The following is a 25160-nucleotide window of genomic DNA, read 5'->3' as shown; positions in this document are numbered from 1 at the left end:
CGGCCTTTCTTCCCTCACATCTGAGCCACGTTGCTCAGCTATAAACTAGGGAATAGGCCCATAAAAAGCTAAACTCCACTCCCCCTCCCCAGAGTAGCTGTGGGCAGAGCTTCCACCAGGACACTCCACACCCCCAGCCATCCTGCCTTTTTTCTTTCAGTTGGATCAAAAGAGGTTATTTCTTTTGCTCCAGCTTAAAAGGGAAAGCCTTGGGAGCCCCACATGTCATGCTTAGAATGAACGTGACACCATGGGGAAGCTCCATCCCTCCCAAAGCAAGCACATCCAGCTGTCCTCATGGGGCCAAATAGTTAACTTGGGTAGGTGCTTCAGCGTAGTTATGATCAGAAGGTGGCAACTGGATTTATTTACACTTGGGAAATGCTATAAACATAGCTGGCATCCCGTGGATTATCAATACAGGCTGGTAGTCTGAATGTACAGAACTAAATCAAGTATCACAAAACAGAAAATTCTTTCAGGACTCTATTGATCACCATTCCTCAGTCTTTTTCTCCCACTCCCCTAACACTGAAACTCAAGGTTCCCCAATGAAACGTATAGCAAGTTGATTTGGGACACACAAAAGCAATTATTTCACACAATGTGTAGTACAGAGCCGAACTGCATGTTATTTTTAACAAGTTGGGTTCCTCCTAAGGTTGCCATCTCCAGTATGGGGAATAGGGCTGCCAAGTGGGGGCGGAAACCCCCGCTTTGGAGGCCCGATTTCCGCTGTGGCGGAATCGGGCCCCGGGGGGGACTTCGCCTCCCCACCCAAAGCTGCGCCCCCGGGGGTGCGGCAGCCACATCGCTCATGTTGGGGGCGTGGCCCAGATCATCTGGGCCACGCCCCCAACGTGAGCGACGTAGCACATCACTTCCTGTGACGTGCTGGTGGCGCACGCACGCACGTCCTGGGAGAGCTCCCCCGCTGGCAAGGGTAAGTACACTTGGCAACCCTAATGGGGAATACCTGGAGATTTGAGGGGTATCGCCTGGGGAGGCCAGGGTTTGGAGAGGAGAAGGACCTCAGCAGGGCATAATGCCACAGAGTCCACTCTCCAGAGCAGCCATTTTCTCCAGGGAGACAGATTTCTGTCCTCTGGAGATCACTTGTACTAGCGGGAGATCTCCAAATGCCACCTGGAGGTTGGCAACCCTGGATCCCCCGCCCCAACTTGTTTTCTCTGCAGCCACACTGCAGCTGTGTGGAACTTATTTCCCTGAGTGCCACAGGGCCTAACTTAGATCAGAACTGTGATGCTGGACAAGGAGGGGCTTCAGCATCCCCCTCCCCCGGCTCCCCGCACCATTTTCCTGAACCGAAACAACCTTAGTGTGCAACTTTTGACATGTTGAAGGACTGCATCTGCAATTTTCAGTGCATGCTCTGTGCTGGAAAGTTGCAACTACAACCCAACTTGTTAAAAAGTGTATTGCGCAGTTTGAAGTAACTTACGGAACTCATCGGCCCATGAAGTGTAGACTGAGAGCAACTTGCTTTGAGGAGTTTTAAAAAGAGACTAGACAAATCCATGAATGAAAGAAGGTGGCTATGGAATCTCAATGGTCAGAGACTGTGTACATGCTACGTCTCAACACTTGGGTGAAGACTAGCCTCCATGCCTTGGATATTGGCTTTTCAAGGGTAATATAAGGTTGGCCACTTTGGGGAACAGGATTCTGGACTAGATAGACCTTTTGTCTAATCTAGAAAAGTTCTTATACTTTTGTAGATCTAGTATTTATAAAAAATTTCCTCACCCACACACACACATACATACATGTGTCTGACACATTTTCAGAGGGTTTCTTCAAGCAATGGCAGAGATTCCCTCCCACCCCATTCCCCTAAACACTCAATGCTAATTCATGGGCATTGACCTCAAGCTACCAGGAGTTTATTGTCCCAACCTCTAGGGCTTGAGTTCAAGCACTCACCTAGGTTACTGGGTAAAAGAGAGGAAGTTATTTATTGATGTCTGAAGGGAAGCTAAAGTTCAGAAACAGGATTTTAGCAAATCAGGTTGATCTGTGGCCAGCATAGCAGCAGTTCAATGACTAGAAGTGAAAGGATGTACTTACCATACTATCTAAATACACTCATGAGTCTACACAGCATGCCAAAATAATTCAGGGTTTCAGGAAGTGTCTGGTTAGTCAGGGATAATTGTATCCCAAATAGCAAGCACATGCAGGACTGTGTTTTCCCCTATTCAGTTGTGGACCCATTCCTCCATATCACAGATGTAGTTGACATAAGAGAAAGATTCAAGACAATTGTAAGCACCTTAAAGACCAACAAGGTTTTCACAGTATTAAGACTCTTGAAAGCTTATACCCTTGAATCTTGCTCTTCTACTCCAGACCAACATGGCTACTCATCTGAAACTATGGTTGAAATAAGAAATCTAGTACAGAAAGAGTTGTCTTCATCGTGGGCACACAGCCTCAGGGCTACTGTGTACACACAGCTTATTTCTGGTTTTCACTGAACGCTGTGCATGCACTCTGCACCTTTCTTTTTTCCCTGATTTTTCTCCTAGGAATCATGGGGTATATATTCCACATAGCAATGAGAAAAACTAGACATTGTGTTGTAGCGCTGAAATTTCCATGTTTTCTGTGCGGCATGGTTGGTCTATTGCAACTGTGCAGTTGCATTGCGGTAGGGGTGTCTGTGTTCCTTGCCTCAGTTTAGCACATTGAGTTTAGCGATAATCTCCTTATTGGTCAGTTTTGCACTGGGTATGTTGTTTTTTTTTAATAGGCAGAGATTCTTCAAGCTGTATTTACTCTTGGGTAGCCATCTTAGCAGAATGTTAGTGATCATGGGTCCTTGGCGGTTTCTTATGGCAGCAATGGTTCTGATTCTTATTTTGGTCTGAAACTGCCAAGATCTGGTGAATATTGAAATTGGGGGAATGTGGGCAAGAGGAGCCACATTACACCAATGCACAGTTCTGGCCATAGCAAGAAGGAAAGTAAGATGAGCAGTAGTGACGGGGTACATAGTTCACAGTCCCATGCCACACAAAGGTGCCAACATGTTCATGCTTGTGTCTCACCACCACGCCGTGTATGGTCATCCTTCTCACGGTGCCTTGGCTGGAGAGACTTTTGTGCTGGCACAAGGGGGTGAGAGGGAATGGACCCATCATTTCCAAGTGACCAAGGTGACTTTTGCTCAAATAGTGGAAACTTTGAAAAGACACCTACAGTTGGAGTGGATCACAATATGTAAGCTCGTTTCAGTGGGAAAGCGTGTGGCAATTGCCCCTTTTTACCTCGCCAATGGCAATCCACTCAGAGACCTTGTGGAGCATTGTACGGGGCCAGGCCTCAGGGCAGCTGGCATGGGCGTGGCTGGCACCCTGCCAGGCTAGTGGGCAGCTGGCACAGCTTCAGCAAGTGCCCCGCCAGCCCTGAGGATAGACGGCACGGCTGCAGTGAGCACCCACCGAACTCGCCAACTGACACCGTGGAATTTTGGGCCCAGGATCCCTGTGGCCACCCCCACCCCAGCAAGCCTGGGTCCAGGCCGGAATGGCCCGGTCGCCCCAATGAGGCTGGCGGCTCGCCCCCTGAGGGCCTATGGCACCTACCCTGGGATGGGAACCAGGGCTGAAAGCCAGGCCACCTGAGGAGAGAGCTGAGCTCCAGAGGAGTGAGGGGGGAGTGATTGGAACAAGCCAGGCCCCACCTCCAGGAGTCTCAACCCACAGGAAGGCTGCAAAGGGAATATGGAAGACTTACCTTCAAAGAGATGACCGGTCACAAAGAGGGCATTGCGACCACAGGGAGAATGACAGGGGACTGAAGGGGGCAGGGCTGGGATAATAAGAGAGCTCCCTCCCAGCCAGTAGGGCACTCAGGGAGGCAAATGAACACCGAGGATGGCAAATAGGGAGGGGGGGGAAGGGCTCCGGAGGAAGGGAGGGGAACAACACTGAAGCCGGGGGAGGGAAAGGAGCTGGAATGTACTGACCGCAGAGGAGAGCGAGAGAGAGAGCAACCAGAGAACACGGAAGGCAGAGCCAACTAAGGAAAGTCAGCAGGGTGGTGAAGTAACCCCCTTTGATTCCATTCTGAGGCTGCAGCCATCCCTCTCTCTCATATCCCCTCCCCCCCTCAGTGGGTTTTCAGGACGGCAGAGGGCAGGACCACCAGGGAGGCCCACACCCAACGTAACAAGCACTTTTGCACTGAACCATCTACATAGTCTTGGATGTTTGCTTGGTGATTGGGAGCGAGCTGCTTAGGAAGACTGTTTGCCTGAGTCCAGATGTAGCTAAGGGGTTTTTCCCTATTAAAAACATTGTACTTTTGCTACCATAGCTTAACTGGTGATTTACTAGAGCGTGGGCTCACCAGGTCCAGCTTGCTACCAATTGCAAAAAGTTTGTTCCTTTGTGTGGTCAGAGTTCTGTTGAGGTTAAAGTCAAACTGGTTGTGCTTGCGACTGACCAGCGATGAAACTTACTGACTCATCAACTTTGGGAAAATGTCTGTTCTTTAGCACTACCTGGTCTTTCAGATAATGGATGGATTCAACAGGCTGGGATTCCCACACTGCATTGGCGCCGTGGACATGAAATCGCTCCCCACCCCTTTTTCAGAAGTCATGTGGGAAAGCAGTGGTTGGCAAAAGAAATGCTCATCCATCCTGCTGCAGGGCACTGTGGACCACACGGGAAGATTCATAGATGCAGAGGTCACCTGTGGTGGCAGGAAGGGCCAAGGCTCCTCCTTGTCAGTCAGATCTGCACTATGTGCTGCCATGGATGCTGGGGTGTTTGTTTCGGGCAACCCGACTCTCACTCTGGAAGGCATTGCTGTGCCAGCCCTGGTTGTTGCAGATGGAGCATACCCTATGAGGTGGTGGCTCATGAGTCCTTACCTACGATGCACAGGCCAGCATGAAAGAAACTACAACTACACCTTGCACCATGTGCATTATGTTATGCGGTGCACTTTTGGGCAGTTAAAAGCTTTTGGAGGTGCCTCACTGCACCTTTCCAACTTCAAAATGAACATGCACCATGGATGATCTCAGTATGCATTGTCCTTCACAATATATGTGAGGAAAATGGACTTGGCCTCTCAGTAGCCCAGTGCACAGTGCCAACACAGCTGGTTTTGTTAGATCAGGGAGATCACAGAGGCAGACGCCATGTTCTTGAGGGAAAGGCGGTGTGCAATGTGGTGGCCAGATACATGTTTGCCAACCAGCGCCACTTTTAGTTGTTTGCTCTGTCCCTTTTGTATATCAACGGTGCCATATTCTGGATGGGGGAACCTAAGAACGCTGCTGTTGGGGTTCGTGAGGGTGGGCTGGCAACTGATGTCTTCAACCTTTTTGAAAGAACCCTTTCATTGCTTTCTGAAGTCTGGCTACTCAAAGGTGATGGCTTGTGGTTTGGATATTCACCATGTTTTGTCTTTCTTTTTTATCTTTAATAAACCTTTAAAAACTTTCATCGATTTATTTCACCAGCGTTTGGCTCCTATTATTGCCTTTCTTGTGCTTTGATGTTTTTAGCAGGAACTTTTATCATTAGCTATGTGATGTCAGTCTGAAAACCCGCATTGGGGAAGGGAGAGTCATTTCCAGCAGCCGCAAGAGTCTGTGCACATGACCCATAGAGTATGTAATGCTATTCCCTACTTCTATAGTAGAAAGCCTCGATCTGCTTCACATATGTCTTTCAACACAGACCATGGCTTTTCTTTCAGGGGAGCCAAGAAAGTTTCAACAGGTTTGTTTCTTCATTTGGAAATGTGTGCTGGAGGGGGGGGGAAATCCGAGGGAATCTGTATGCTTTTGCATTACCTTCGGCTTGGAAGCGAAGCAAGGGGAAAACTGGCACAAAAGCACTCTCAGAAAACCCCGGGAAACTGTGACTGGAAAGTGAACTGCGTGCTGAAGGGAGGGAAAACAATGTAAAACGAAAAAGAAAACCTGACGGACATGCACGGTGAAAGTGAGGGGAAACACCCATGCATAACAGGCTGTATATTAATGTGGAACTGTATTTTAACTGTAGAAGCCATGGAGATGTAAGGATTGCCTTGGGGCTCGGTCGCACTTGGTGTGTAGTTCATGATGGACTTGCCATCTTGGCTTTGTTGCTGGCTTTGAGCTTTATCACTAGTAATAACCTTCAGAAACTCTTCCAGAGCTTTTATTAGTACTTATGCAACAACCGTGTGAAAGAACTCATGTACTTTACTATATTTCAGTACACTTGCCTCAAGGCCTTTCGCCTAGCTGCTTATGAGACTGTCCTTTTCACATTGTAATAGCTAACTCAGAGAGAAAGGAGGAGATGGCAGAAAAGAGAGAGAAATCTCAGTAAAGCAAATTACGAGTTTTGACTTTAATACACCTATGGGAGGCATGAGTTTTTTTGAGTAGCTAAACTGTGTGTGTAAAAACTATCCGATCCTGATATTTGCTAATATTCTTTAAAGGATGACATTTGTTAACTTGCCTGTCTGACAGAACTATTTTATTACTCTAAGTTATTTATTTATTTAAAACATTTTATGGTACATTTTCACCTAAATAGGGTACCCAAGGTGGCAAACATGAAAACAGTGAGCGCTAAAACACCATTTAATGTACATTTTGGATCACATTCTTTTTGTATGGGAATCAGAGTTAACAAATCACAAGAAATTCAAAACACATCACATTGTTCCAGTGTCCTAGTTGGTTTTCGATAAGCAGGTGGACCATACCTGTGATCCATCCTTATGAACTTCAGCTAATTTCTGTTATTGGAGTTTCATGCCAGACTTCCGGAATCCTAGCCCAGCACTCTAACCCCTGCACAGCACTGGTTCAATAGATACCTCTCCATCTAGGGAGAAATCTCTTAAACCACACTTGCATCCAATTTTACACTAATGTAAGAAGGCGATCTGTTCTGTCTAATTCACTGTGGGGAACTGGCGTCTTGTTCCATTATACCCGAAGAACAAGGCAGCATTGTCACCATTATGCAGATGATATGCAGCTCTACCTTTCTTTCCCACCTCATTCCAAAGATGCTGTTGATGTTCTGAACCGGTGCCTGGAATCAGTAATGGGCGGGATGAAGGTGAACAAGCTAAAAAATCCTGCAAAGACACTGGTTCTCTGGGTTAGTAGAAAGGCAGACCAGGGACTTCATATCTCTCCTGTCTGGGGTGAAGTTATACTCCCCTTGGAAAGCCAGATTTGCAACAGTCACTTTAGAAAACCAGGCTCAGCTGGTGCATCAACTGTGCCTGTTCCTGGGTCAGTCAGATCTAGCCCCAGTCATCCATGCAAATTATAAACATCTGGACTGTACTATTACAATGCACTGTATGTGGGGCTACCCTTGAAGAGCATTTGGAGGTTGCAGCTAGTGCAGAATGCTCCAGTTAGACTGCTGGCTGGTTTAGGGGTGAAACCTAGGGTAGGGTTGCCAAGTCCCCCCAGCCACTGGCAGGGGATCGAGGGGTAGGGCTGCCAGATCCAGGTTGGGAAACTCCTGGAGATTTTAGGATGGAGCTTGGGGAGGACAGGGACCTCGGAGGAAGAAGAGGAGGAGGAGACTGGATTTATACCCCACCCTTCACTACCCACGGGAGTCTCAGAGCGGCTTACAAACTCCTTCCCCTCCCCGCAATAGACACCCTGTGAGGTAGGTGGGGTGGAGAGAGCTTTGACAGAAACTGCTGTTTTTCAAGAACAGCTCTTATCAGAACTATGGCTTGCCCAAGGTCATCCAGCCAGGTGCAAGTGGAGGAGTGGGGAAGCAAACCCGGTTCTCCCAGATTAGAGTCCACGCACTTAACCACTACACCAAAATGGAGTGGAGTACAGTGGAGTACAACTGGAGTGGAGTACAATGCCATTGGGTCCACCCTCCAAAGCATCCATTTCCCCCAGGGAAACTGATCTCTGTAGTCTGGAGATGAGGTGTCCTTCCAGGGGATCCCCAGGTCCCACCTGGAGGCTGGCCTCCCTAGCCTTGGGAGGGTGTATTTTGGGAAGGGACCTCAGTGAGATGTAATGCCATACAGTCTGACCCTCAAAGGAGACATTTTCTCCACGGAATCTGATCTCTGTCATCTGGAGATCAGTTGTAACTCCTGGAGATCTTCAGACCCCACCTGGAAGCTGGCAACTCTAAGTACCACTAAAATAACCCAAGGTTAATATACATGCAGTAACCATGGTCTCCAGAATTCTAGTTCCTGGCCTCTGAGGGCAGATCACAAGAGCTCCCAAGAACTTCACTCCCCCAGTTTGTAAGTTACAGTGAACACACATACAATCTGTTTACACTGTACACTAGAATGTTCTTTGTATTTGTGTAGAGTAATTCTCATATTACAGTCAATGCATGTCCAGTTGGACCCCACATTTATCTAGGTACTGGTCCCTCTTTTCATTTGTAAGGTGAATGCATGCTGGTGCCTCGGTACACACAGATGTACACATATACACACAGGATGTATGTGCGTTTATTGGAATATGTGAACAGGGCTAGCGAGAGCAGCAAAGTAATGGATTCAGCTCCCTACTCCCCCAGTCACATGTGCACACACCCACACACCACCCACTAATTTTTTCCCCCTTAGCCAAAACACACCAGCTAGGCAAGTGTAGGAAGTCTCACTAATAGTGTCAAGATGAGATCTGTCCCAACACTGTACAGGCAGCTCATAATCTTTAAATAGAAATAATAACTCAGGTCACGTTTCCTTATGCACGGAAGCTTACACTATACTGAACATCGCATTCATTCCTCCCGTGATTTTACAGGCTTCCTTGAAGTGGCAAGGTGTTCTTGCTATGTTTCAAACAATAATAAAATATCATGACTTATGTTTTGTTCCCTATATTTTATAGATGAAAGAACTCTACAATAAAGAAGATCTGTTGGCTCAACCTGACCAGAGAACGTTCTGGGCAAATGAAGACTCAGGTAAGGACATACTATAACCTTTGCATTAACAGTGTGTTTTTAAAAGACAACATCAGGGGTTTTTTTACAGGATGAGGGCTGAGGTTTCAAAGAAGGCTTTCATATTTCTGACGTGCCTCGCTTAAATAACAGGGTTGCTAGCTGGCCAGAAAATAATGATACTTAGCACTTATGAACTTCTAGTATTCTGTTTGTTGCTCATGTTTTCTTTTTGTAACCTTTAAAACAGCTAAGTGAGGCACATGGATATCACCAGTAGTGCATGGCATTGCCCTTGCACTGCTAAGTTTACAGCACGTACCACCAATCATGGCCAGTCTCATCCACCATATTGTGCCACATTTTAAAAAAATGTTTTGCTCTTGAGAGCCAGTCTTGCCCTTCTAGTATTCTGTTTGTTGCTCATGTTTTCTTTTTGTAACCTATAAAACAGCTAAGTAAGGCATATGGATATCACCAGTAGTGCATGGCATTGCCCTTGCACTGCTAAGTTTATAGCATGTACCACCAATCATGGCCAGTGTTTTGCTCTTGAGAGCCAGTCTTGCCCTACCTAACAGATGTATCAAGCAGAGATTGATGGACTTCCAAAATCAAACTGGAAAGTATGCTCCTTCCCACCCTTTGCATCCATATCCTGCTGTGAGCCTCAAAGCCATCTCCAGGGGCAGACTGGCCATTAAAGTCACAAGGAGAAGTCCCAGAGAGCTGATGGCCTTCCCTCCCACTGGGGGTCACTTCAGCCTGGGGGCCACCTCACACACTGGGGCCACCCCAGCCCAATGAGAGGGACAGGCATGAGTCCCTGCTGCCATGAGCCAGAGGTGGAGAAAAGGAGGTAATTTGCTTGACTTTGCCACAAGGATACTCCTGCCTGGCCTGGTAAGGAAGAGCCCTGGCCTGGCCTCACCCCATCCTGCGGCTTGGCCAAGCATGTCCTGCTTCGGGCTGGCTGAGCATGCTCCCCCTCACTCCTTTGTGGAGGGGGGAGGGGGAGGCCCTTATCCAGGTCCTTTCCCCACTCCACAGTCTCTCATTGGTGGTAGCCAAGTCATGTCTTCTTAAGGAGCTACGCTACCCATGTTTTTGAGCCACAAAACAGCAGAATGTTTTCTGGCGCACCTCCAACTTCAGTAGTCCTCTGATACCTGTGAAGACTAGCATTCCATCCACATATTGCAAATAAGGGGTTGAGGCTGAGAGAATGACCAGGTGATTTTTTTAAAAAAATGGTAAAACCAATTGACTTCCTTCTGCCTCTTAACAGAGATTTCATATGCAGAGATCCGCAGGTAAAAAATTTCACTGGCATGGAGACAAATCTTACCGTCTGCAAATTGCTGCACATGTATTTAGGGTTCCCAAGTACTTACCGCGATCCGGCGGGGGAAACATGCTCCCCGGCCAGACCATTCTTCCCTGTAACACACCGTGCCGTCGCCAGGAAGTGACGCTGGGCGACACTCTGGCAATGGGGCTGAAAACTCGATGGTACCATCAAGTTTTGAGCCCCATTGCCAGAGTGTCACCCAGCGTCACATCCTGGTGATGGCATGGTGCGGCGCGTCTGTTGTCCCCGCAGGAATGATCCTGCGAAGATGTCTGTGTCCCCCGCTGAATCACGGTAAGTACTTGGGAAGCCTGCATGTATTTGCTGTTAAAGAAACAAATACTGGCAGTCTTATTGACAAGTTGTAATGCTACATGCAGCCCAGTCCTCAGAATGTTTGTTGGGAAGTAACTCCTACTGTTTCCCATAGAACAGAGTTTGAGTCCAGTGGCACCTTTAAGACTAACAAAGTTTCATTCTGGATATCTGAAAAAATGTGTGTGCACACAAAAGCTTATACCCAGAAGAAAACTTGGTTGGTCTTAATGGTGCCACTGTGGACGCAAACTTTGTTCTGCTGCTTCAGACCAACATGGCTATCCCACCTGAATCTGTTTCCCATAGAGTTTGCTTTCAAGAAAACATGCATAGGATAATAGCCTTAAACTGACTATTTACCCCCTAGCACATTTGTCACAGTTCAGTGGTGCCTCATAGAAATTTAACATAGCTGCTAATGCTGGAAGGGATTTGGCAGTGAATGAGCTGGCCCACAAACAAGCTTGCAATAATTCAAGAAAATGTAAAACTGTGAAGATCTGTAGAAGAAAATGATATCTGAAGGGAATCTCTCTGGGGCTGATAAGGCACAATTGGTGGCTAATGGTAACTTAAGCAAACTGAAACCAGTAGTTGTTAAATTGCCCATTCAGCTTATCACGCTGAACCCCTTTCTGGCATTTTTATAAAAGTACAGCAATTGGCTTGCGGGCTCTGCAGTTGTAAATGTTCAGCTGATAGGAGCTGGAGTGGGTGGGCTTTAATGAACTGTGTCTAATTGAAATGGTTACATTCTTAAATCCTTAAGGCTTTGTTCACATGGGGCAATTTGCTCTTGAGGGCCATCTGAAAAGCATGAGGGGTTTTTTTTTTCCAGTGTGCCTTCCAAGTAGTCAGCTGACATAGGACACCTGAAGGGGGGAAATTCTTAAGGAAAGTTCCTTTAACTAGATACATTTAGCAGCAGAGCCATATATTATTCACATGAAAAGGGTAAACTCTAGATTCCACATTGCTAGCCTTCAGCAAGATGAAGTCAAAATGGCTATTCCCTTGATGTATGTGAATAAAACTTTTATTAGGTCGAGGAAACACAGTCTGGTTAACAAATTACCTCAGTTGATACTATTTTAGTATAACTTCCACAGGCTAACTTGCTCACAATATTCATACAACGATATAGGTTGGATCAGACTGTTTTCCCATCCCACTGCAGCAGCCCCCCCCCCCAAGTTGTACCTCAGGGACCGCTATCCCTGGGAGTACAATTTTATTCATTTATTTGTATATTCCCACCTTTGTCCCCAACAAGGACTCAAAGTAGCTTACATCATTCTCCTTGCCTCCATTTTGTCCTGACAACAACCCTGTGAGGTAGGTTAGGTTGAGAGAGTGTGACTGGCCCAAGGTCACCCAGTGAGCTTCCATGGCATGAGTGTGGATTTGAATCTGGGTCTTCCAGATACTAGTCCACCACTCTTAACCACTGCACCACAGCAGGAGTGGGATGCAGTGGGGAGGGGGAGACAGAAAAGTTCTGTTCTACTAATGGAAAATTTAGTCTCTATCATCTGTTTCATAATTGTCTGTTAAGTTGCCACTTAGGGCCAACAGGGGTCGTTTCGTAGAAAAAGAGCTAGGGGAACTCATTAGCATAACTCATTAGCATATGCCACACCCCCTGAGATCACCAGAAGTGTGTCATAAGGCCACACCCCCTGCCATCACTGGAAGTGTGTCATAAGGCCCAGCGGTGGACCTGCAAGGCCGGCAGGAGTGCGAGGAAGCCCCGCCAAGGCCCTCCCTGGCCCCAGGCAGGCAGGGGTGGGGAGAGGCGGGGAGGAAGCAACTTACCCTCCCTCTTCTCCTGCCTCCTCCTGGCTGAATGAGGGCCGGAAGCGGGGCGGCCGGAAGCAGGGGGCGGGGCTTCGTCATGTGCCCCGCCTCCCCGCACCTCACCCGGGGGAACGGCGATCCCCCGCGATTCCCCCTGAATTGACCTTTGAGGGCCAAACTAGAGGGTGCATATAGCCAGGAGGAGAATGAGAGTCAGATGAAGAAAAGCTCTTACCTTACTTATAGCTAAACATATCATCTAGTTTGGTCCACAGCAACTGAGCCCAGTGAGCTTTAGGAATGAGACCAAACTATACATTATATTTTCCTTATGTCCTTCCCAGGTCTTGACAGTCCAAAAAATGCTGTGAGTTAAATGTTCAAAACTGATTTCCTAGGAATGTGATTTGTTCTGGGACCACAGCAAGCAAGAAGAGAGCGTGTAGGCCTTCCCCCCTCCCCTGTGCCATATTGGTAGGGCACATGTGCTGAGGGCACATGTGCATATTTCTCACCTATCTGCAGGGAGGGCACATGTGCTGATGGACTGCACATCTCTCCATAACAGGGAAAATAGGGGACATTTCAAATAGGGAAATGGAGTGGGAAGAAGTAAGCATCTTCTCAAGCCTACACACCATGGTCTTGATCCAAATCAACTCTGGAAATGAAATTGCATAAGAACATAAGAGAAGCCAATGTTGGATCAGGCCAATGGCCCATCTAATCCAACACTCTGTCACACAGTGGCCAAAAATACGAGGTGCCATCGGGGAGCTCCAGTACTGGGGCCAGGACACTAGAAGCCCTCCCACTGTTGCCCCCCCCCAAGCACCAAGAATACAGAGCACCACTTGCCCCAGACGGAGAGTTCCTATCTATACCTTGTGGCTAATAGCCACCGATGGACCTCTGCTCCATATGCTTATCTAATTCCCTCTTGAAGCTGTCCATGCTTGTAGCCGCCACCACCACCTCCTGTGGCAGTGAATTCCATGTGTTAATCACTCTTTGGGTGAAGAAGTGCTTCTTTTTATCCGTGCTAACCCGACTGCTCAGCAATTTCATTGAGTGCCCACGAGTTCTTGTACTGTGAGAAAGGGCAAGCACAGAACCTTCAGTCCCTCTCTGATCATTAGGCTCTGGAAAGGATGGGAGGAAAACTTAAAATATAGATTTTAACCTATATTCAGCCCCCAAACTACCAGTTCTGGCCATGTTCTTTATAGGCAAAACCTGCTGGCCCCTCTACCCAGCCAAAAGAATTTTTGGACCAAATACCATATTTTTTAAAAGCGCTGTACCATTTAAGTAAGTATGGTCCATAGCCTGCATGCTGGTATATTGTGGTAAGTTCTGACTCACTAGCATTTTGCTTGCGTGTAGGTAACTGTGACTAGATAGCGGTGGATTAAGCTTCGGCTTCAGTCTGTTTTTCCTCATAGTCCTGTGGCTCCAAAGGAGTGTTTGCTCCTCAGGCTACTTGATAATGTTTGCATTTTATGCTTCCAACTCAGCTTTGAAGTTAACTGTCCACATTGGGAGAACACCCTGGCCCCAGAGCTGTTAGCAGACAATTTCACTCCCAGGTGTTTCTTTTCCATTAGAATGGCTGGTATGTGGCTTTTATATGGCGAATGTTTAGATTTCTGTGAAGAACAACAAATAATTGAGGAATAGTATTGGGGGGTAGGAATTTGCTGCTTTCCAGCACTTGTACTTTTCCATAGACATATTCCATGTTTTACATGCGTCTCTCACATGATTTGGCAGAGCTTTTGAAGCTGGGCTGCATGGCTCTGTCAGGCCGATGGGCATGAAGATATTTGTTTATTGCCATCATACATATTTGAGTATCTGGGGGAAAGTCCCATTGTTAACAACCTCAGTTTCTGGTAAGCAGAAGGAAAGATAATGGAAGCTAACATTACCGTATAATATAATATTAAACAGGCAGAAACGGTCAACAGATATTCTCAGATCTTTGCATCACAGAGTTCCTTAGAAGCATCTTTGGAAAGGGAGGGGCTATGGTCTTGCCCTTCCCGTCCCTGCATTTTTGTTCATTATGTAGACACCTCTGCTTGTGACGAAATGTACAAGCTTCCAATATGGGGTTACTATACATCTTTCACTGGGAGAGGGAGCTGTGATGTGTTTTTACAGATGTGATGGGAACGTACTGAGATAGGAAGTAGGGGTCTCTTGCATTTCTTGTGTGTCCCCCCCAACTTATGGAACACTCAAAGCTGTTCTAGTGGATGGACATCAAATAAAAGTCCTCTTTAGCATTACTAGAAACGGGTCTGAGGTTGAGCTTAATGTCCCCAAATATTTGGAAAGTAGACATCTCCCTTTCAACAGTGCTAGAGCCCACTAGGAATCTTCAAAATATCTTTGGCAGCCTCAATCTCCACCCCACCCCCACTCCCGACAATATCTCTTAACTGATACTCCAGTGTTATTTTCACTAAAGGCTCGTCCTGTCGTCTCTGCAGGAATCCTCATTTTAGTTGGCAGATAGATTGGAAAGATTGTTCATAGGCAGGATTATTTTCAGTAAACAAAACTCCTGGCCTCATTTGGAGTTGTTATATTTTTTAGGAAGACAGAGAGTATGATAGACCTTATAGAATCATCAGGCTCAATGATACCACTGGATGTTATTTTGCTCAAAGCCCCTACAGAGGCAAAACATCCTCCCCCCTTTCATGGCAGGCAGCTAATTGACATATTCAGTGTCCTACTTCGGTAACTTGTTTTGATCTATGCTCTATGTAGTCATGTAATACATACATCTCTTGGATCCCTTGACCATTTTATAATTACAGCTCCCTCCCCCACAGCCCATCTTTCTCTAATTTGTACCCGTTTGTATATTTCTGCCAACAAAGGTTACCACTTGATGCCTCTGATGAAGTAGGACCTGAATTGCAGAAGGCTGAGATGCAACACATTTATTAGTCTTTAAAGATTCTTGGTTATGTTCTTCAAATTCTTCTTGGAGTTAACTGATATTTCTTTCCTTTTTTCTCTCTTCTCTCTTCTAAAATTCGTTCCTCCTGTCCTACTTTGGCCTGTTCATCTTGCTACCAGCCAATCTGAAAGCAGTTCCTCATAAATATTGCAGTCTGACAGATGCTGAATGTCTTTCCTGTGTTTGTAAGGCAAGCAACAAAAACCGGAGGCTACTGAGCCTTTGATGGCTGCCAGACAGTTTATATATAGCACTATCTATAGGGCACATAAAGTTTTCAAAAAAATGATTTTGGGAAACCCTAAAATATGCAAATTCACTATAATACAAGAGAACTTACATAACTCGGCTATGGATTATTCAAAATAACATCCTCCACATCTGACAGCAAACACGACATTACCATCCATGTCCTTCCTTTCCAGTACACAAAATGGCAATGTGAAGAGGGGAGATAGGAAGGAGTGGTAAGAGGCAGGACAGGAGGGGAATTGCTTAACTCTTCCTCCACCTACTGCTTTTTCTCTGCAACCGATCTGGGGCCCCGGTCACACGGGCCAGATATCGCGGGGGGGAGGCGTGGCTGTTTGTCCCGGAGCGAACTACCGCGTGACAGCCGGATCAAACGTCCCGCCCGACGTCCCGTGGTTGGGGGGAGTGCCGATCATACCTCACTATTGTGGCACAGCAAAGAAGTGGCGCCGCGGGGGTTATGTTGGTTTTTTTAACCCAAGTGTTCGCATGTGCCGTTGGGTGCTTGTGCGCACGACCAAAAAAAAGGTTTTCGCGACGGGACATGGGCGGACGCCGGATGCCACGAGCTAACACCGGAAACATGATCTGACGCCCGCCCTTGCCCCGTGGTTTCCGGAAACTAGTACCTCGGAGGTAATAGCTTTTTACAGCGCATCTTCGGAGTGAAGCCTCGGGTGAGCCACGGGAGCTCTATGCTTCCCAGATGTGGCGGTGAGATCGCACCTGGAAAATCCGCCTATCTTCCGTCTCTCTAGCGTGCCTAATGCCTCGTGTGACCGGGGCCTTAGTTATGAAATGTATTTGCTATTCAAATGGTAAAAATGATTGGGGAGGTTATCGAGAAGTGGGCAGGGGAAGGATTAAGCATCTCATTCCCTCCCTCCCAACTCCTTCTCAACTGCAAATGTTACCTTGACTTTCCTGTTGCTTTGCATGTCATCTGTCATTTTCTGCTGCCTTGATGTATATTATTTATTTATCTATTTATTATTTGTATTTATAGCCTGCCCATCCCGCGAGTGTGCTCAGGGTGCATAACATTATAAAATATACAATAAATACAATTAAAATTAAACAATTTAAACAATTTGAAAATAGTAAACATTAAAACACAGTCACACTTCTAATAAATCAGCTGGCTGTGGGAGTTCCCTGGCATATTATTTGGGCTGATAGGTGGGTGGGTGACAACCACCTCAGGGAGGCCGTATAGAGATGTCTGCTGCCTCAACCGAAGGCCTGGCAGAACAGATCCGTCTTACAGGCCCTGCAGAATTGAAGGAGATCCTGCAGGGCCCTAATCTCGACTGGAAGCATGATCCACCAGGCAGAGGCCAGGGCAGAAAAGGCCCTGGTGGAGGCAAGACAGACGTCCTTTGGGCCGGGGACAACCAGGAGATGTTGGTCCATAGAGCGTAATGCTTTTCGGGGTGTATATAGGAAGAGGTGGATAGAGTGGTTATTCTATTCATTCAGTTGAATATGTGTATCTAGATTTTAAAAAGATGGTTATAAAGGGTCAGAGAGTCAGTATCACCTGTCCAATTACTCCTTGGGGCACAAGGATTCACCTCTAAATTTATAAACTGATGAGGATAAGGTGGAGGTGCCGACTGTATTTCCTGTGGGCCTTAGATCTACAATGTTCACCACTTGTACTTGTGTACATAGGTCTGAGGTGAAAGCGCTTCCTGTAATATACAACAGGCACCTTTGGCCTGGGAGAGTGATTTCAGCAAAGCGTACTTTATTCTATCCGGAACAAGACAAGTTTGGCCGGCTCGCAGGCCGGCTTATATCCCCCGAGAAACCGCCACCCAAAACACACCCCTACTTCCCTATAGGTTATTTACAGTGGCCGAGAGTCCCATAGGCTCTCGGCCGGGAACCTAGCCCCCTGATTGGAGCGGGCTAGGATCCTCATAGTTCATTGTCTCTTGGAGCGAAGCTCGACATTTGTCTCTGGACGTGTCTGGACTGGATACATTACAGTTTGATTCCCCAATCCTCCACATGAAGCCTGCTGGGTGACTTTGGGCCAGCTGCAGTTCTCTCAGAACTCTCTCAGCCCCACCTACCTCACACATTGTCTGTTCTGGGGAGAGGAAGGGAGTGTGATTGTAAGCCATTTTGAGACTTCTTAAGATAGAGAAAAGCTGGATGTAAAAACCAACTCCTACTCCTCCTCCTTCTTCCCCCCTTTCGGTCCTTTAAAGGTCTTTTTTTTTCTTTTCCAGCTGAACTGTTCTATAGCTTTACGCTGTGACTCAGCCAGGAAAGGGAAGGAGTTGCTGGACTATGGGAGGACATGCTGATATCACTGTCATGTTATGCTTTTGTGCAATGCAGGAAAGGAGGTGCAATGTGGGTGGGAGCAGCAGCAAGTACTGCTGGGACTGGTGGGGGCAGACACCATTCTCACCCAGACTGCTGCTGCAGCTGCTGTAGCAGGGGTGTATTTTCATTTCCCTGTACTGAAGCAGCAAAGACACCTGAAGAACCAGCGACTGGTCTCTTTTCACTGCCTGCCTGTTTCCCCTTGTAATATAGCTGACCTTTGGGCTTGAGCCACCCAGGGATCTTTAAGTAAATGTATTTTATCATTTTCAGGTCTGCGTCCTTATTCCTTGCTTTTGTTTTCAGTTTGTAACATATGATATAATCTAGATGATGTGAGATAATTTACTCTGGAAGCGAGTGTTTTCTGTGCCATTCTACCAATCAATCCTCTTACTGTTTTGCCATGCAGGTTTATATTTGTAGGTGGGATACAGGAAAATCAATTTCATGCTTAGGCAAATGAAATTCAAATTGTGCTACAAAATGAGATCTTTAAATGGTGGGAATAAATTTGCCCAGGACATTTTTCATCCTTTTCATTTCAACTATCACGTGGTGGGAAATACGATTTCCAAGAGATAATTACTGTCGGAAGCCGAGTCCCTGTGCGCATAGTACGTAGCAGCGTGTAATCATTTCCTGAAAATTAAATGGCAGCACAGATGATGCAGTGTTTAATACTCTTATTATGCAAACAATAGCACAGTAAGAGTGTGGATGGAAATAATGATGATCAAGAATTTTTTTCCTGCTTTACAGCTCTGTGTCCAGAAAGGCCTTGTTTAAAACGAATAAGGCTGTCCACCAATGACTTTTTTAGTTGATTGAACCTAATTAAGAGATTAAGGATAAATAAATCTGTCTATTACCAAAATCTCAGTGCATGTGCCTTTCTGAGATATTAAAAGAAAGATGATACAACTCACCATTTAATAAAAAGAAAGGCCATTACAAATTTCTTTTTCACTCCCAAGTACATAGTAAAACATTCCAGAACCAAAAGGTGTGCCCTTAAATCTAAGGGCCAAACAAAGCAAGACACTGGGACCTATGACTGGATCTCCCACACACTTTGTATTGGTATACTGGATCCCTTGTCCCCCCTAATGGGGCAAATGCCAGTCCTGTGTTATTACCACAAGAGAAAGGGTTAAACCCTGCCTTGTCGTAGCCCTAAACCAAACTGAGGGCCCCCATGGCTGCTGTTTACTATTAAAAATCTTTGGGAGATTATCACGGCTCTCAGTTTTAGGGTTGCCAGCTCCAGGTTGGGAACTACCTGGAGATTTTGGGGGGTGGAGCCTCAGAAGGGTGGAGTTTAGGGCTTAATGCCATAGAGTCCAACTTCCAAAGTGGCCATTTTCTCCAGGTGAAGAGATTTCTGTTGCCTGGAGATCAATTGCAATAGCAGGAGATCTCCAGCCACCACCTGGAGATTGGCAACCCAAGATCTCATCCTGTTTAGTCTGAACCTAAGCGCCCCCCCCCATTAGCCCTGGGACTACCCAACTACATTTGATATTTACCACTCTAATAAAAATGCAAATTAAGCTAACTATGTGTACCTCTTATTCTAAGGCAATCTAAGAATAAAATGTAGAGGAAGACTGATTTATTGACAAAGAAGTCCTGAGGGAACACTTGCAGTGAGAGGTGGACCACTTAATCAGGGCTCGTTACATTACTGCAATTTCATGATATCATTAGAGTAAATGGATATGAATGTATAACCCAAACCAGAATTCTTGGGTCCTAAAACCACACCTACAGCTGCACGAACTTTCCATACTGTCTATTTAACTTCATTTCTAGCCCACTGTTCTCACTGAGTTTCAAAAAGAGATTTAAAAAATCAAGCTCTCTTTTGAAAACAAAAGTTAAACAAAAATGACAAGGAAAAGTACAATTTGCACTCTTTACCAGCACATTGTTCCAAAATGGTTAATTTTTAAATTGTAATATGGCTGGATAATTTAAGGAGTAAATTCAACTTTCCAAACAGTTTCTCTAAAAGGCAACAAATTGCCAGTAATTGAAACAAGCTGATGGCTGTCAGTCTTCCTAAATTCTAACAAGACGGTTAATCTTATAATCTCCAACTCCTAATGAACCATCAATTTACTGATGGAACTTTTTTGAAATTTGCTGTCTCTGTTTTAACCTGTTAGCCCTTATAATTTCAATTAAAGCTGTGCAGATCTTTGCTGTGTTCCCTTCCGTTTACTTCTGCCAGCAGTCTAGTCTGTCCCCAGGAATCACAATCCCCACAGAATCACAATCTGTGTGGATGTGTGCACCTTGGGAACCCTGATCACGTGGAAATGCTTTAAATAAATTTAATAATATAATCAGGGGTCGTTTTGTAGAAAAAGAGCTAGGGGAACTCATTAGCATAACTCATTAGCATATGCCACACCCCCTGACATCACCGGAAGTGTGTCATAAGGCCACACCCACCACTTAGTTAGTCTTAGTCTTAAAGGTTAGTCTTAAAGGTGCTATTTGTTAGTCATAAAGGTGCTATTTGAACTCTTACACTATTTTGCAGCAACAGACTAACACAGCTACCTCGGGGAAGCTCCTGGATGGGGCTGGGAGTCCTTGCGGAGGCCACATGGAGTGGCCTCGGCCAGGCAGAGGGGGGGGGGATGCCAACTTACCCACCTGCTTCTTCCTCCTTCTGCAACAGAATGAGGCTGGAAGCAGGGGGTGGCTGGAAGAAGGGGCGGGGCTTCGTCGTATGCCCCACCCCCTTCACCTCACCGGGGGAACTGCGATCCCCCGCGATCCCCCCGAATCGACCTCTGAATATAATAGTCATGTGGGACAGGGACTAGACTAAGAAAGGGGGAAAGAAGTAAAATCGTCCCCTTTTCCTTGTATGCACAACTCTGCTAATGAAAGAGGGAGGAGGGGCAATTTTTGCCTCTTCCCTCTCTTCAGAGTAGCCCCCCAACCCATGTAGTTTTAGTTCACATGGATCCTATAACTCCAGGAATCAATTTTTCCAGAATCAGAGGGGACTTCTTTGGGAAGGGGAACGCAGCAAAGATCTGCATCTGCAAGGACAGAGTGAACTGGGGAAATTCTTGGTGGGAGGCACGCAATGTGGCTCTGACGAGGTTTTATGTGGCATTGCTGCTACCTAGGCCCACTGGGTCAGCTGGGGGTTTGTGGGGGCCAAACAAGGACAAGCTGTATCTACTATAGGGTTACCAGGTCTGTGTGGGGAAATACCTGGAGACTTTGGGGATGGATCTTGGAGAGGGTGGGGTTTGGGGAGGGGAGGGGCCTCAGCATGGTCCAATGCCATAGAGTCCACCCTTCAAAGCAGCTATTTTCTCCAGGGGAGCTGATCTCTGTCAGCTGGAGATTAGCTGTAAAAGCGGGAGATCTCCAGGCCCCACCTGGAAGCTGGCAACCCTAATCTACCAGCTCTGGCGATTGCAGCTCTTCCTTGCACAGCCCAGTTGGCCTCCTGACTTGTACCACTGCTTCCTGCCTTCCTCTATGGCTAGTTGTCCTCACCTATCTGGCCCCCATCACCTCCTGGCTGATAAGGGAAAATGTCCCTGTGCTTTCCTATGGCACCCCCAGGAGTAGCTCATCCTCTCCCAGCTTGATATCTCCCAGGCACTGCAGTTCCTGCTTCAGAGCAGATTGCTAGGGACAAAATGGTGGAACTTTATCCCTGGTTAACTTCACAGGTACACTGGGAGCAGGGAGGGATCACTATGAAGACTTTCCAGGATTTTGGGACTTTCACAGTTGCTCCTGTGCATATGCCAGTGCCTTCCACTGACAAGTCACTAGATCCAGCTCAATATTTCTTTACACTGAAGAGAGAAAGATACTATGTGATGATGTTATGGAAGAAGAAGAAGATATTGGATTTATACCCCGCCCTTCACTACCCAAAGGTGTCTCAGAGCGGCTTACAAACTCCTTTCCCTTCCCCTCCCCACAACAGACACCCTGTGAGGTAGGTGGGGCTGAGAGAGCTCTGACAGAAACTGCTCTTTTTTCAAGGACAGCTCTTATCAGAACTACGGCTTGCCCAAGGTCATCCAGCAGGTGTACGTGGAGGAGTGGGGAATCAAACCTGGTTCTCCCAGATTAGAGTCCACGCACTTAACCACTACACCAAACTTTACCCTCTTTTAATTCACAGCTGAAATGCTGGCGTAGTCACAGTTTCCAGTCAGTTTGTCTTAACAGATGTGTTAATGGTATGCATAACAATTGTATATGCATGGTAATCATTTTTAATAAACTACACTACAGTATGAATGGAAGTGTTAACACAATTGTGCCAGTGCAGCCAAGGTAATTGGCCCAGAGTACTATAATCACTTAAACAAGTTGCGATTGCAACATCCAAAAACAAACATTCCTTGAATAACTGGGTCAGTGCTCTAGGTATTGTATGATAGCAGGTCTGTCGTAAGTATGACCTCAGTTAGGCTGAAGGACCTGCGTGTATTTTCAAACAAAAGTGCAGTTGAACACATATCCATATAATGCATGTTTTAACAACAGCATGGGATCACCAGGATGGTTACAAAAGCTCATGAATGCTTACAGAGGTACTTAGAGGCGGGGTCTATGATATTTAGAAGGGGATTTGGGTGATCTGCTTTCAGATAAAGCTGGGAACATTTCATTACGTTTTCTTTCAAGCCCCTTCAAACAGCTGAAGTATGAGTCATCGAGCTACATAAACAGATTCGTTCCTTTCAGACTATGAGGTATTTCTTACATTTTAAACCTGGCCGTATATCAGGAGCAATGATAAACTTTCCACAGAAGTTTACCTCAGCAATGACAAATTCAAGAAATATGGGATTGCCAACCTCCAGGTGGTGGCTGGAGATCTCCTGGGATTACAATTGATCTCCAGGTGACAGAGGTCAATTTACCTGGAGAAGATGGATGCTTTGGAAGTCAGGCTCTATGGCATTATATCCCACTGAAGCCCCTCACCTCCCCAAACCCCTATCCATACCCAATAGAGTTGCCAGGTCTGGGTTGGAAAATACCTGGAGACATTGGGGGTGGATCCAGGAGAGGGTGGGGGGTTTCATACATCCAACTTAGTTTTCTGTGCTCTATAAAAATGTATGTCACAAGAACCCAGTAAAAGTCCCTCAGACAACTGTAGAATTTTTTTTGACAGCTTGGAAAAACAATTGTTCTTCTTTGTATGAGTATTATATACCATTTTTTCCTCCAGTCCTAACATTCAACCTAAGCCTCTGAAACTATGTCCTTCTGAGTAAATTTGATTCTAATGACTACATTTATACTTCTTTTGTTTTAAATTTCCCACTCTTCCATCCCACTTTCACTGGGTGTCCATGAATATACAAATAAGTGATTTTAATAACCTACCCAGATTAATAATTCCATATCCAACAAACCTGAACCAATAACCATTCACAGAGGGAAATGGAAGCACCTCATAAAAGAAAAGGATTTTTTTTCTCACTAGTTGTCAACACCCAAGAGAAAGAAGACTTTGGAATGAAAGTGGAAGAATCTTAAAAAGTTACATTGTTTGTCAGATGTGTTTTAACTACAGGTCAAAGCGCCACTAAGAAATGCTGTAATTTTCCATGCAGGGGAATTGCTTTTTTCTAGTCCAATTGCTGATCACTTTATGATCCTGCTTCTCTAATCTCCTGTATTAAAGCTTCTTATTGACAGTGCTGTAAACCTGCTATATGCCTAGCAGAAAAGTGAAATAAAAGAGGGCCTGGATTTATCTTTGAGATAATGCAACATCCAAATTAGATCACAGGAGCTTCTTCAGAAGGGCCCATCTCCTTATCAGAAAGATGCCTAGTTGTCCAGCAGTCACAAGCTCAGCAATGGCCAGAAGCCAAAAGAGTTAGGCTTAGGCCCACTGATTTCAGTGGATCCAATCAAACATACCTAAGACTCTTATTTCAGATGGTGGCCATTATATGGAAATAAATTCCACATGTTTCAGAAGGATTTACTTCCACTTAAAGTGTGTTTGGGACTATGGCATAGACATAAACACATTTATGTGGAAATAAAATTATCCTGCAATCCTGCTTCCATGTAATAGGGCCAATTCTGCAAGAATTACTCAGAAGAAGATGCTCTGAAAGCAAATTAAAAGGAAGTTACTCATCACTGAGTTGTTTTTAAGGTTTGTGTGTCTTGATTAAATTCTAAATTGGTTTTAAGATTAGATCATCATGATTAAATTCCAGTTAAAACCAACTGGATAGTAAATTCATGTGGAAAACAAATTCTTCACTTATGTCCATGTAATGTATTTAGGATAGGGTCTGCACATGTTATTTTGGCTTTACTAGATTCTGGGTAAGATTGATCTTTTGCAGAGGTTCAGTCATCAAGCCTTTGAGAGGTAAGGGCTGCTATATGTGAAATTAAATTATAAAGTAAGAGATGATAGGGGCACACCAGTCCTTAGAAACCACGATTAGACCATTTCATCTGTTTCTGTTCGCTAGGCAAAAGCTACCAGACATTCATCTGGTAGCTTTTGCCTAGCAATATAGGATTTGTGTAGACAAATGTATAATCCAACAAAGGATTCCTCCAGCCTGCCTAGAATTTTTAGAACTAGAATGTTTAGGACAGGAAAGCACAGAGACAGATTGTTATATGCAGGGCTCTTTTTGTAGAAAAAGCCCAGCAGGAACTCATTAGCATAATAGGCCACACCCAGCAGCAGGAACTCAGCATATTGGGCCACACCCCTGGCAGCAAAACTCATTAGCACATTAGGCCACACCCACATGTTACCAGAAGTGTGGTCATCCAGCCACACCCACCTTTTGCTTGTTATTCTGTTTACCTTGTTTGTTGTCAAAACCCAGGGCCTTTTTTGTAGCAGGAACTCCTTTGCATGTTAGGCCACACACCCCTAATGTAGCCAATCCTAATGAGTTTCTGCTGTTGGGCGTGGCCTATTATGCTAATGAGTTCCTGCTGGGCGTGGCCAACTTGGGAGCCAGCCGGAACTCCATTCCTGTGCGTTCCTACCCAAAAATAGCCCTGGTTATATGCCACCAAACTGGCACTCATTTTGGTGCCAAGTTAAGTTGCTGGTGCAATGCTATCTGTTGTGATATTGTTCTGCATAAGGATCCCCTCCCTGTTCCTTTTCCTGTGAATT

Source organism: Gekko japonicus, unplaced genomic scaffold (genome assembly GCF_001447785.1).
Source record: "Gekko japonicus isolate JY-2015 unplaced genomic scaffold, Gekko_japonicus_V1.1 scaffold184, whole genome shotgun sequence".
Taxonomy (NCBI): Eukaryota; Metazoa; Chordata; class Lepidosauria; order Squamata; family Gekkonidae; genus Gekko; species Gekko japonicus.
Note: the sequence above shows the minus strand (reverse complement) of the source record.